At 42.0% G+C, this 10644-nt stretch overlaps 2 non-coding genes across 2 annotated transcripts; one reads left to right on the forward strand and one right to left on the reverse strand.

Moving 5' to 3' along the window:
- Nucleotides 1-274: 274 nt before the first annotated feature.
- Trnav-aac (transfer RNA valine (anticodon AAC)) lies at nucleotides 275-347 on the forward strand. Its single transcript has one exon. It is a non-coding gene; the product is annotated as a tRNA-Val (tRNA).
- Nucleotides 348-451: 104 nt separating this feature from the next.
- On the reverse strand, nucleotides 452-533 carry Trnal-aag (transfer RNA leucine (anticodon AAG)). The gene has a single exon. It is a non-coding gene; the product is annotated as a tRNA-Leu (tRNA).
- Nucleotides 534-10644: the final 10111 nt, after the last annotated feature.

Here is a 10644-nt window from a genome sequence, read left to right on the forward strand (position 1 = left end):
TTTACCAGAATCTGGCGCTGCCAGTGGAGATAAAATTAATCTCTCCAATCATTAAAGTCTAATGGAACGAACCTAATTACAAAAGTCTTCTAAATTCAATCGAACGCTAGAAAGTTGGTGGCGGATATTCATTTAGATTCATAGATATAGGGGAGTTGTTCCCATCTCAATTTCGCTGAATACATATTCATCTCATCGCGAAAGAAAGAAAAAAATTAAATCTATAAAAATTTAGCATTATTGATCACAATCATTATCCCTCCCAACAATCAACGTTTCCGTGGTGTAGTGGTTATCACATCCGCCTAACACGCGGAAGGCCCCCGGTTCGATCCCGGGCGGAAACAAATTCTTTTTAATTAACTTTATTAACAATCTTAAATTATGCTACCGCCTGATCAAGTGTATCTGAAGCCGATAAAGAAGAAAGATTTCCCCAACAAAACATCTCTGGCAGCGGTGGGATTCGAACCCACGCCACCGAAGTGACTGGTGCCTTAAACCAGCGCCTTAGACCGCTCGGCCACGCTACCTCTGCGAGACACTAATATTCGCAGTCTCCCCCATCCATAGATGTGCGATACGAGCGTGGCGTAGCGAGTCGCGCTTTTTCGTAAACAACCCCAGCTAGCAGCACCACACGAGCATTTGAAAGCGAAAGTGACACATTGATAACCGGGTGACCGCGCGCGCGGGACTGTTTTGTTATTTTAGCTCGAATGAGGTTACCCACCACCACGCTGCGCCGCACCGGCCGGTAATGTAATACACAATTGTTCACTTTATCAAGCCAAGCATCTTCCAATATAGGAGCGCACAAACTATGTGTTCGAAATGCAAAGAGAGGAGACGGGGAAAAAATAGCCAGACCGAGTGTAAACAGCACCACAGAGTAGAACGTGAACGATGGGTTCGCCTCGCACGAGGCACAAGGGACGATCATTTAAAAGGGATAGTAGTTTCCGTGGCAGTACCGATGATTGGAGCAGAGCCAACCAGATGTAGCACTCGTAATGTAATGAAATTGCAAATTTTTTGGACGAAGAATCAATTATTCAGATGATAGATGCCTGTTGGGTAATACATTAGTTAGCGGGTTTGTTTCAATTTTACCCATTTAAACTAGACAATCATATCAGCTACTTTACTTTACATTGACAAATAAGTGTGATTTTTAATAAGTTTATTTAGTTTAAAAGATCGCTAGCTAGATGGTTGATTGTTTTCTGAGCGGACATATTCATTGAACTAGTTAGTAAGAAAATATAATTGGGAAGAGTGCGGCGTCCTCCAGTTTGTGCTTTTCGAACGGCGGTGTTTGTGCAGAATACCAACGGTTAGGGGAGTCTGGAGAGTTCGCCGTGGTATATTTATCAACAAACAGTGTACTTCAATATCAAGACCATTCGCGACCGGGTTTATTGAAATAAACCAGCTGGCCACGGCCAAATGGCTTGAATCAATATAATTGGCTATCATCTTTCTCGAGAGCCCCTTATTGTATAGCCAAAACCATATACCACCGAGCGCACAGTGGTGAGCAGCAAATAAAAACTCTCCATAAAAGAAGGATCTAGAGAAAAAAAGTTATTTATGAACAAATTACTCGGTTTTAAATAACTCTCCTGTTTTAATTCAACTTTTCATGAAATTTTTTTCAATGACCTGCAAAATTTTATTCAGTTGTGTACAATAATGTTTTTTTGATTTTCTCGTACGTACGTAGCAACTAAAATATAACAAAGATGATCTCTTGACAAGAGTGTCATAGTTCAATAAACGTAAATTTGACGATGCTGATAGCAGACCTACGCAAAACATCAATATCAACGAGTTTCAGAAGCGTGGGTTGGTCATCAGATCAGATAAAATGTGTTTGAATATATGTTTACAATAGCAGCTAGCTTATTTCGAAAATTCGTTCTTGAAATGACTTATGTGAAAGTCTCTTCTATTCATATTGTTTGTAAACGATATATCACTCATTCTTAAGCATCTTAAAATCCTTATTTATGCGGACGATATGAAACTATTTATGGAAATCAAAAATACTGTTGACAATGACATCTACTTGAACGAAATACGCATATTTGATAACTGGTGTAACAAAAGCTTACCACAACTTAATGTCAAGAAATGTAATTTGATCACTTTCAGTAGAAAACGGAGCACACCATCGATAACTGTAACTCTAGGAAATCAACCAGTAAAAAAAAGTGAAAGGGTTAGAGATTTGGGTGTAATCTTAGATGCTAAGCTAACCTTTACTGACCACTACAACACCATTATCCATAGAGCAACAAATATACTCAGTTTTATTAAAAGATTTAGTTATAACTTTCAAGATCCTTATACAATTAAAACTTTGTACGTTGCGTATGTCAGATCAATTATAGAATATTGTAGTATTGTATGGTCTCCGTATATGAAATCACATGATGATCGAATAGAATCAATTCAAAAGCAATTCCTTTTATATGCCTTACGCAAATTAGGGTGGACAACATTCCCACTTCCGTCGTACGAGGCGCGATGTATGCTTATACATAGATATCCAATCATTGAAAAAGCGTCGTGAGTTTGCCATGATCTCATTTGTGAATGATATTGTTTCGCACCGCATTGATTCCACCAAACTATTGTCTTGTTTAAATTTTTACACTCCTACTCGGCAATTGAGAAATCGAAACTTGTTTGCCACCTGTCATCATCGAACAAATTATGCAAAATTTAGTCCAATGAATCAAATGATGTCTGTTTACAATCAGTATTGTGAAGCAATTGATTTAGCCATGCCTCGTATGAGCCTAAGAAAATATTTTAGGAACATTAGTTACAATAGAACATAGTTATAAGTTTTTTAATGTAGTCTACATTATGTTTGACGAAATAAATAAATAAATAGATACGTCCACGTGGTAATTTCCCGAAGTTCCATTGGCCGATCCAAAATTCCACGTTCCCGCAGACATTGATCTGGTTGTTGATGGGAAAATTTACCACGAGCTGCACACCGGCAGCAAAATATTCCTTGGCGCCCTATAAAAGTTCTGGGATATCGAGGCTTTTGAACAGTGTTCCAAGTTCACCTTATTTACTTACTTATGGATCCTGTACACCTCCGATGGTGAAAAGGGCCGACTTGAAAGATCGCCATCCTGAGCGTTGCCCAGCTATCGCTTTAATCTGTTGCCAGGTTAGATTTCGGTCGACTTCTTTTATTTCTTTATTGAGGCTTCGCCGCCATGAACCTCTGGATCTGCCTCTGCTGCGATGTCCCGCTGGGTTCCAGTCTAATGCTTGTTTACAGATTTCGTTTCCGCCCCTACGTAGAGTGTGGCCGACCCAGCTCCACTCCCGATACCGAATTTCGGTTGCTATCGGCCTCTGGTGACAACGACGGATGGAGCTCGTTGTTTGAGATCCAGTTGTGAGGCCACCAGGCCCGAATTATATACCGCAGGCATCTGTTAATGAACACCTGCAGCCGTTGAGTGTTCTCCACTGATACACACCATGTTTCGCTAGCGTATAACAGCACAGATTTCACGTTAGAGTTGAAAATTCGTATTTTGGTGCGTTCACTTATCTGCCTGTTTTTCCAGATATTTCTTAAACTCGCAAAGGCAGCCCTTGCTTTCTTTATCCGTGCGCCTATGTCGATCTTGGTACCGCCGTCTGACGCCATTTGGCTACCAAGATATTGGAAGCTTTCAACATTCTCCACTGGTTGCCCGGCTACTGTGAAACTGGAAGGAGTCACCGTGTTTACATCCAACGATTTGGTTTTGTTGACGTTGATGACTAAACCTGCCGAAGAGGAGCGCTCGGCAAGGTCGTTGAGCTTACTCTGCATATCAGAGCGCCGTTGCGCGAGGAGTGCAACATCATCCGCCAATTCGAAGTCATTTAGGTGCTCCATGGCTATAGGCTGCCATAAAAGCCCGCGGTTTGGTTCACGGTCAATCGCATCTACCAGAATCTCATCGATTACGATGAGGAACAGTATCAGTGATAGAATGCATCCTTGCCTCACACCAGCTACGACACGGATAGGGTCGGACAAGACCCCATTGTGCAGCACTCTACACAAGAAGGCCTCGTACTGTGCCTCGATGAGGCCGATGATTTTCTCAGGAACTCCCTTGCGTCTCAGGGCGCCCCACATATTCTCGTGATTGAGACGGTCGAAAGCTTTTTCGTAGTCAATGAATACCAAGTAAAGGGACTCTTGGAATTCGTTGACCTGCTCCAGAATTATGCGGAGCGTGACAATATGGTACACACAGGATCTTCCGGCACGGAATCCGGCTTGCTGCCGCCGGAGAGTCGCATCGATCTTCTCCTGAATCCGGGCTAGGATAATTTTGCACAGAACTTTGAGAACGGTACACAGCAACATAATGCCTACTGCGGCCCCGTGTACATCAAATCCCCGGTTCGCAACCAGGCACCAACGAAGGCGTTCATAGCTATTTTTGTATGTTTTGCTACCCGTGCCGTTCAAATTAAAATCGTCTCCGTGGAAGGATGAGTGAAATCCACAGCGACAATGGCACAGCATTCAAGGGTGCAGCGAACGAGTTACGCAGAATCTACGCGATGCTGAAGACCAACCAAGCCAACCAACCAAGTTCTGAATCCAAGCGACCCAGAGGATCTTAAAGTTTTGGCTCCAGGACACTTCCGGGTCGGAACCAGCCTTCAACCGTCCCGGATCAAAATCTGCGTGATATCACGAACAACCGTCTGACCATTTCGACGAAGTTGCTCCCGGTGGGTTCCGGAGTACCTCCAGTAGCTCCAATCCGACCAACGAAACGCAAACAATCTGTCACCATAACATCAGGTACCGTGGTGGTAATAAAGGACGACAACTTGCTTATTCAATAGCCACTCGGAAAGATCACCAAGATACATCTGGGCAAAGATGGGGTGGTCCGTGTCGTCACCCAAAGAACCTCAACAGTCAAAGCAGTCGTCTGCCCCGTCGCAAAGATTGCGCTACTACCAAACAGCCGGATTCCATAGAATGATACCTGGTGGAGCACGCCGAAATCTGTTCTAGGTCTTCGCGGGAATCAAGCATGTCATTGCGGTTCCAATCCCTTACTGCTACCTGGATACAAGGCTACCTGGCTTTTCTTTCCCCAGAAGTTTGAACTCTATCTCCAACGATGAGCGTTGGCAGCTTGTGTCTTTTCATCGAGAACTCTGCATCGGATTTCGTAATCACTACTGGCAAAACTACCAAACGTTGCAGATCAGCCACTTGGCCCAGACGCTATGGTATCATATTCAGGGATCAGATTTCTCACTCACTTACCTGTCAACAGATTTCTCCACCATCCACTTTATCCGGAGAAATTGCAGTGCGATAAACTCCGGCACAAGCAATGTGCGAAAAATTGTAATTCTTTTCCCCATGTTTCGCGAAAATCAAATGCTGCTTACATTAAAAAAATGTTTTGGGTTCGGATCCCGTCGCGGACTTAAATTTTTGTAAGTATGCTCAATTAATACTTATCTGGAGACGTGGCGAGGTGGATTATCCCGCAAGCTGGCGCTCACGAGTTTATCGTCTGTCTTTCTATCCGGATAAAATATTGTGTGAGTCTACTAAGTCTTGCTCACAGGGGAATATGGAAAAACTGCACTCCGCAGTTTGGATCAATCCTGGGTTTTTGTTCATATGAGTGGGAATTCCGCAGCCTGATCAAAATCAATCGCCACGATCATCATGTATCTTTGCAGTGAAATCCGTTTAAAAAATCGAAAGATGAAGGAGAATTAGTTTTATTGGTTTTAAATAAGTACAAGTTTTGAACTCTATAAGCCACATGACGATCACAAAAACTACCAGTACTGTTCCAGTTCACGACCACTGCGTTGCGTACCAGTGTCACTGGTGTACGATTAGGCGAGAAACGCGGATGCACAGGAACATTCATATGGCTACAACTTATTAGAGCTGTTCAAATTTCGCACAGGGTCTCATAATCAACGAGATGTTATCCAGTTTTGGGTGCTTTGCTTGTATTCAAACTTGTTGTAGATTCAGTTCAGACTAAATACACCTCATTGAATAGTATTTCCGTTCGAAATTGATGCTCTTATTTATATTTCAGATACTTCGGACATCTTTAAAACATATTATAGATTTGTTTAACTTTTAGTAAAAATCTGACAAAGTTAAGTTTCTGGTGGTGCAAAATAACCCTGCTCCGTTGCAAGGTTAGATTTAATAGTTCGATAGTCAAATATTGTTCGCCAAAAAGTTCAAATAGAACACTGAGTATTGTCTTAATATTGAGGAAACATGAAATTTTTGTTCAGTTGTTTTAGTTTCAAATGGCATATATGAGTGCGAGATTTCTCTTGTTTCGGACAGCAGAACGATGGCGCGATCGGACGAAATATTGTGTTCTGCTTTGCGCGGCCGGTAATAAAAATCCGTTCAGTGCGAGATTTCTCTTGTTTCGGACAGCAGAACGATGATCGCGCGATCGGTCGAAATATTGTGTTCTGCATTGCGCGCCCGGTAGGCCGGTAGTTAGTTTGTACTACTTTTCGCGCCCGATTCATGGCTAGGTAAAATCACTGTGTATAAAGAATGACACGGTCGTATCGCTTATCAGAGTGAATCCAGATCCAACGATGCCTACCAATTAACTGATAATCCTTCCTGTGGTTTTTGTGGAGACGCAGAGGTAAACACGGTCTTCAAATAGCAAAAACCACCTACTAATATTCCTTCCTTCTTCCTAACTGACTACAAGGACGTGGCCGGCGCCGTTATTGATCATTTGAATTTTAGAGTCACTGAAACTTGCACACTGAGAATGCTTGAACAATCCCAGTCAATCATTCAGTTGATTCTTTGTGCAATTTCACTGATTCTGGTCAATCACGGAGTAGCAACCATAGATATGTGTAGTCAGTCAAAGCTAAGCTAAGCTAAGCTAAGCTAAGTTGTTTTAGTTTCAAATGGCATATATGTTTTTCCAGAGTTTTGTGGGTCACTAAATCGTGCGTATGATATTTATCTTTCTAACTAAAACTAATCCAAGAACTATAAATTCAACTGAAAAGTACGGATTTCAAAACTAGTTTCTTGCAAATTGATTGAACAATAATCTTACTGACTAATATAAATTAAGTTCACTTTTAAATTCACACTTCGTTTTGCTTCTATTCGACGGTGTTCATTTTCGACGGGTAATCTGAAATGCGGCTTGCAATACGGCTGGCTAACAGTCTTCCTTCTATGGATTTTTCATGATCTCGGCGAACTTCATCTTCGGTAGGTTTGGCGGATCTGCGATGACGACGATTCACTTCGATGGATGGTACGATGCGTTATGCTGTACGACTGGTGAGCTTTCTTGTTGCTCCGGATCTCGGATTTGCTTCTTGACGGGACTGGCGAATGTCTTGAAGTATTCTGCGATGCAGCGACTTGATTGAGGACGACGATTTGGTAGCGTGCTTCCGCGGCAACCTTCAGAGTTCACTCGATTTCTTCTTCGGATGACGGACATCGATTGACGGTGGAGTGGTTAGTTGGGTGCCTTGTGATCAGGCTTGTAAAATGTCATCTGCATGTCATGTGACTAATTTGCTCATAACTTTCTTTAGAAGCAAAATTTCTTCCATAATTTTGAATGTACTCATAACGCTTGAGTAGGGTTATATTTATGTCCAAGGGTACATTGCTCTAAGTATAACATCAAAGGCTGGAGAGTAAAAACTCTCCAAAATGTCACGTGTCATTTGACATAATGTCATTTGAATGACATTTTGCCTCCCACGCCCCAGATTACATATTTACAGCAAAGTCTCGTTAGACAAAGTTGTAGGCCCATTTAACCGCTATAAGTTCGTCATACAACTTGAATTGATAGCTACCTTCTGAAACAAGTTCTGGGAAAATTATACAAACGAATGCAAATGACATTTTACAACACTGCTTGTGATTGTCCTCGACGTCGACGGGGAAACGGGCATCATTCGCTTGAACATATGAGAGGGTGCTTTTTTAAATGGATTAAAGAGAACAAAAATAACTTCCCTGGTAGTGGAGGCCCCATGGCGATTTGATGTTCCAACCGACGAAAAACTGCTTGCAATACTGACCAAAGTTGTCCAGGATGGATTCTGACGGTTGAGGTGAGCTCAGTAAGGGTTGCCAGATAGTACCTCGACAAAATGGACGGAATCAGTATTCTCGATTTGAGCATCGAATTGGCGGACGGGACTTCACAGGATCTTGACTGACAAACACATCTACCATCACCAAAGCATGCTTGTACCTCGGAACGTTGGACTTGAAAGGGGAACAATAGATTGATGACGACTTGGCTTCAGACGGAGCAGTGTCCCGGGGTCCCGAGACTGGGTAGAACAACGGCTATGGGGTATGAAACTTCGAAAAATGATAAAAAACAAAAACTTACTGGAATGCGGAGGCCACTGGGACCTATGCGGGTGCTGAAGCACCACCAGTGGAGGCGAATTATGCCTCATCGTTGGAAGAATTTGCGTTGTCCCTTATCGGAAGTATGCAAATCTTCGAGATTGCACTACGGTATAGCCCACTGCTAGTCCGCACGTCTACCACACGAATGTTGTCATCAGAGCCTCGGAACACTTCGGTTACTCGACCTCCATTTCAGCGGTGGAAGCCGCTCGTCCATCAATAGAACCATTGTTCCAACAGTTATGTTGTCTCGTCGCCTTGTCCACTTCGTCCGATTGTGCAGGTCGGAAATGTACAGTGTGGTCCACTTCTTCCAGATTTGCTGACTATTCGCTCGGGCTCACTTGCTCCTGCTCGAAAAGGTTTAACATTCGTTAAAGTTCATGCTTGGCCCCAACGAAGTTCTTAGCATTGTCGCACATTATCAAGGCCGGACGGCTTCGACGAGCAGAAAAACGTTTGAATGCCGCCAGGATTGCCTCCGTGGTGAGATCCCGACGTGGATTGCCTTCATAACGAGGCACACAAATACAGCAACCAAGCATTTCACAGGAGGACTTTGACGCTATGGGTAGGACAACAAGAAAGGTCCACAATAGTCCACACCAACCTTCTGGAACGGCGTAGTGGGGTTCACCCTTTCCGACGGGAGTTCCGTCATTAGTTGCACATGACTTCTGGATTTGATGCGGAAGCAGGGAACACATTCATGCAAGACCTTCCGTACACCCAAAAAACAAATCTGACAATTATTGTATGAAATCCGGGCATATACAATTCTGTAAGCTTTTTATGCAAATACTAGTCGACCCGGCAGACGTTGTCCTGCATAGTAGGCGAAAATGCGCGTTGTGAACTTCCCATGCGAAATAGGGTAAATCACTACTTGGGCCTATGGACCCGGTTCCCGGCTCACTGCACAGAAAACTAATGATTTATACTGTTTGGAAGTCGTAGGTTTATGGTTGATAATTTTTAAAAAGTCTCCCATTTATTTTTCACAATACTCAATATTTTTCTATCACTTGTTTTACTCCTAATTGATCCAATTGTAGAAAATAAAAATGTAGTATTCAAAATTTCACTCTCCGATGCCACACCACTGAGCCGGAGTGATTCTTTCCACTTTTACAAAACGGTATCATCGAATAAACACCTACCTGAAAATCGTCACAGAGCTCGATGCAACCATTGCTTGAAGCTGTGAATCACCACACCATAATTCTAAACACACGCACTTCAATTATTCTTATTTGTTCGTTTCACTAGAACTTATTTAAACATATTAGAATACATTTTAAAATGTATTCTCAAACCGAACAAAAATTCACCTCGGCCCAAGAACTTCTAGCAGCACCGTGCTGCCAAACGGCCAGGACTATGAAAATAATCCTTCATCGTTAGTCGGAAAATTGTCTAATACGTTGACGCTATCATGTTATTTATAATTCTCTCGATTTTAAAAGGCGAAAAAAATATTGTTTTTAAGTATTTGGAAGAAATTTGGATGAGTAAATATATCTTCTCAACTAAATAAAAATGATTATGAATAATACCATCTGGCATCTTGTTGTCGTGGAACGTGCATATTTTTGTTTACGTCGCATTTTCTACCGTCCCGAGAGAGAATGAGAGTAAAATGTTGAGAAATTGAGTGAAATTTTGCTTAGGCCGGAAATTAGTTTTTTTGTATGCCGGAATGGGAATCGCTATGACTGAAATGAGTGCTGCACCTCGTTAATTTAAATCAAATAAAAGCTTTTTTGAACGATATTTAGCACGAATAGCTATTTTTAAGCAGAAGTGAACCCCAATGCAGTATTATACAGCCCACAAAATTCAGGAAAAGTTGCTTCCTGTCATAAATATCAATTAAATAATGCAGTCGTACGCATGTTAGGCCGGGAATGGGGTAAGAAACCCTATCTTAGTTTTAGTTTTTCATAGTTTTTCCACCCTTACTCGTGATTTTCGCATGAGAAAATATCATATAAACCCGTCGGAAACGATAACGAACATGTTTGCTGGAGGAATGAAGAAAATCCATCCAGCCGTTTTTGAGTTATGCGGATACGAACATAGACCATTTAATTTTTATTATATAGATTGTATTAAAATAATACAAATTGGTATTATTTCAATACAACAATTGTATTAAAATCTTC

This window comes from Armigeres subalbatus, chromosome 3 (genome assembly GCF_024139115.2).
Source record: "Armigeres subalbatus isolate Guangzhou_Male chromosome 3, GZ_Asu_2, whole genome shotgun sequence".
NCBI lineage: Eukaryota > Metazoa > Arthropoda > Insecta > Diptera > Culicidae > Armigeres > Armigeres subalbatus.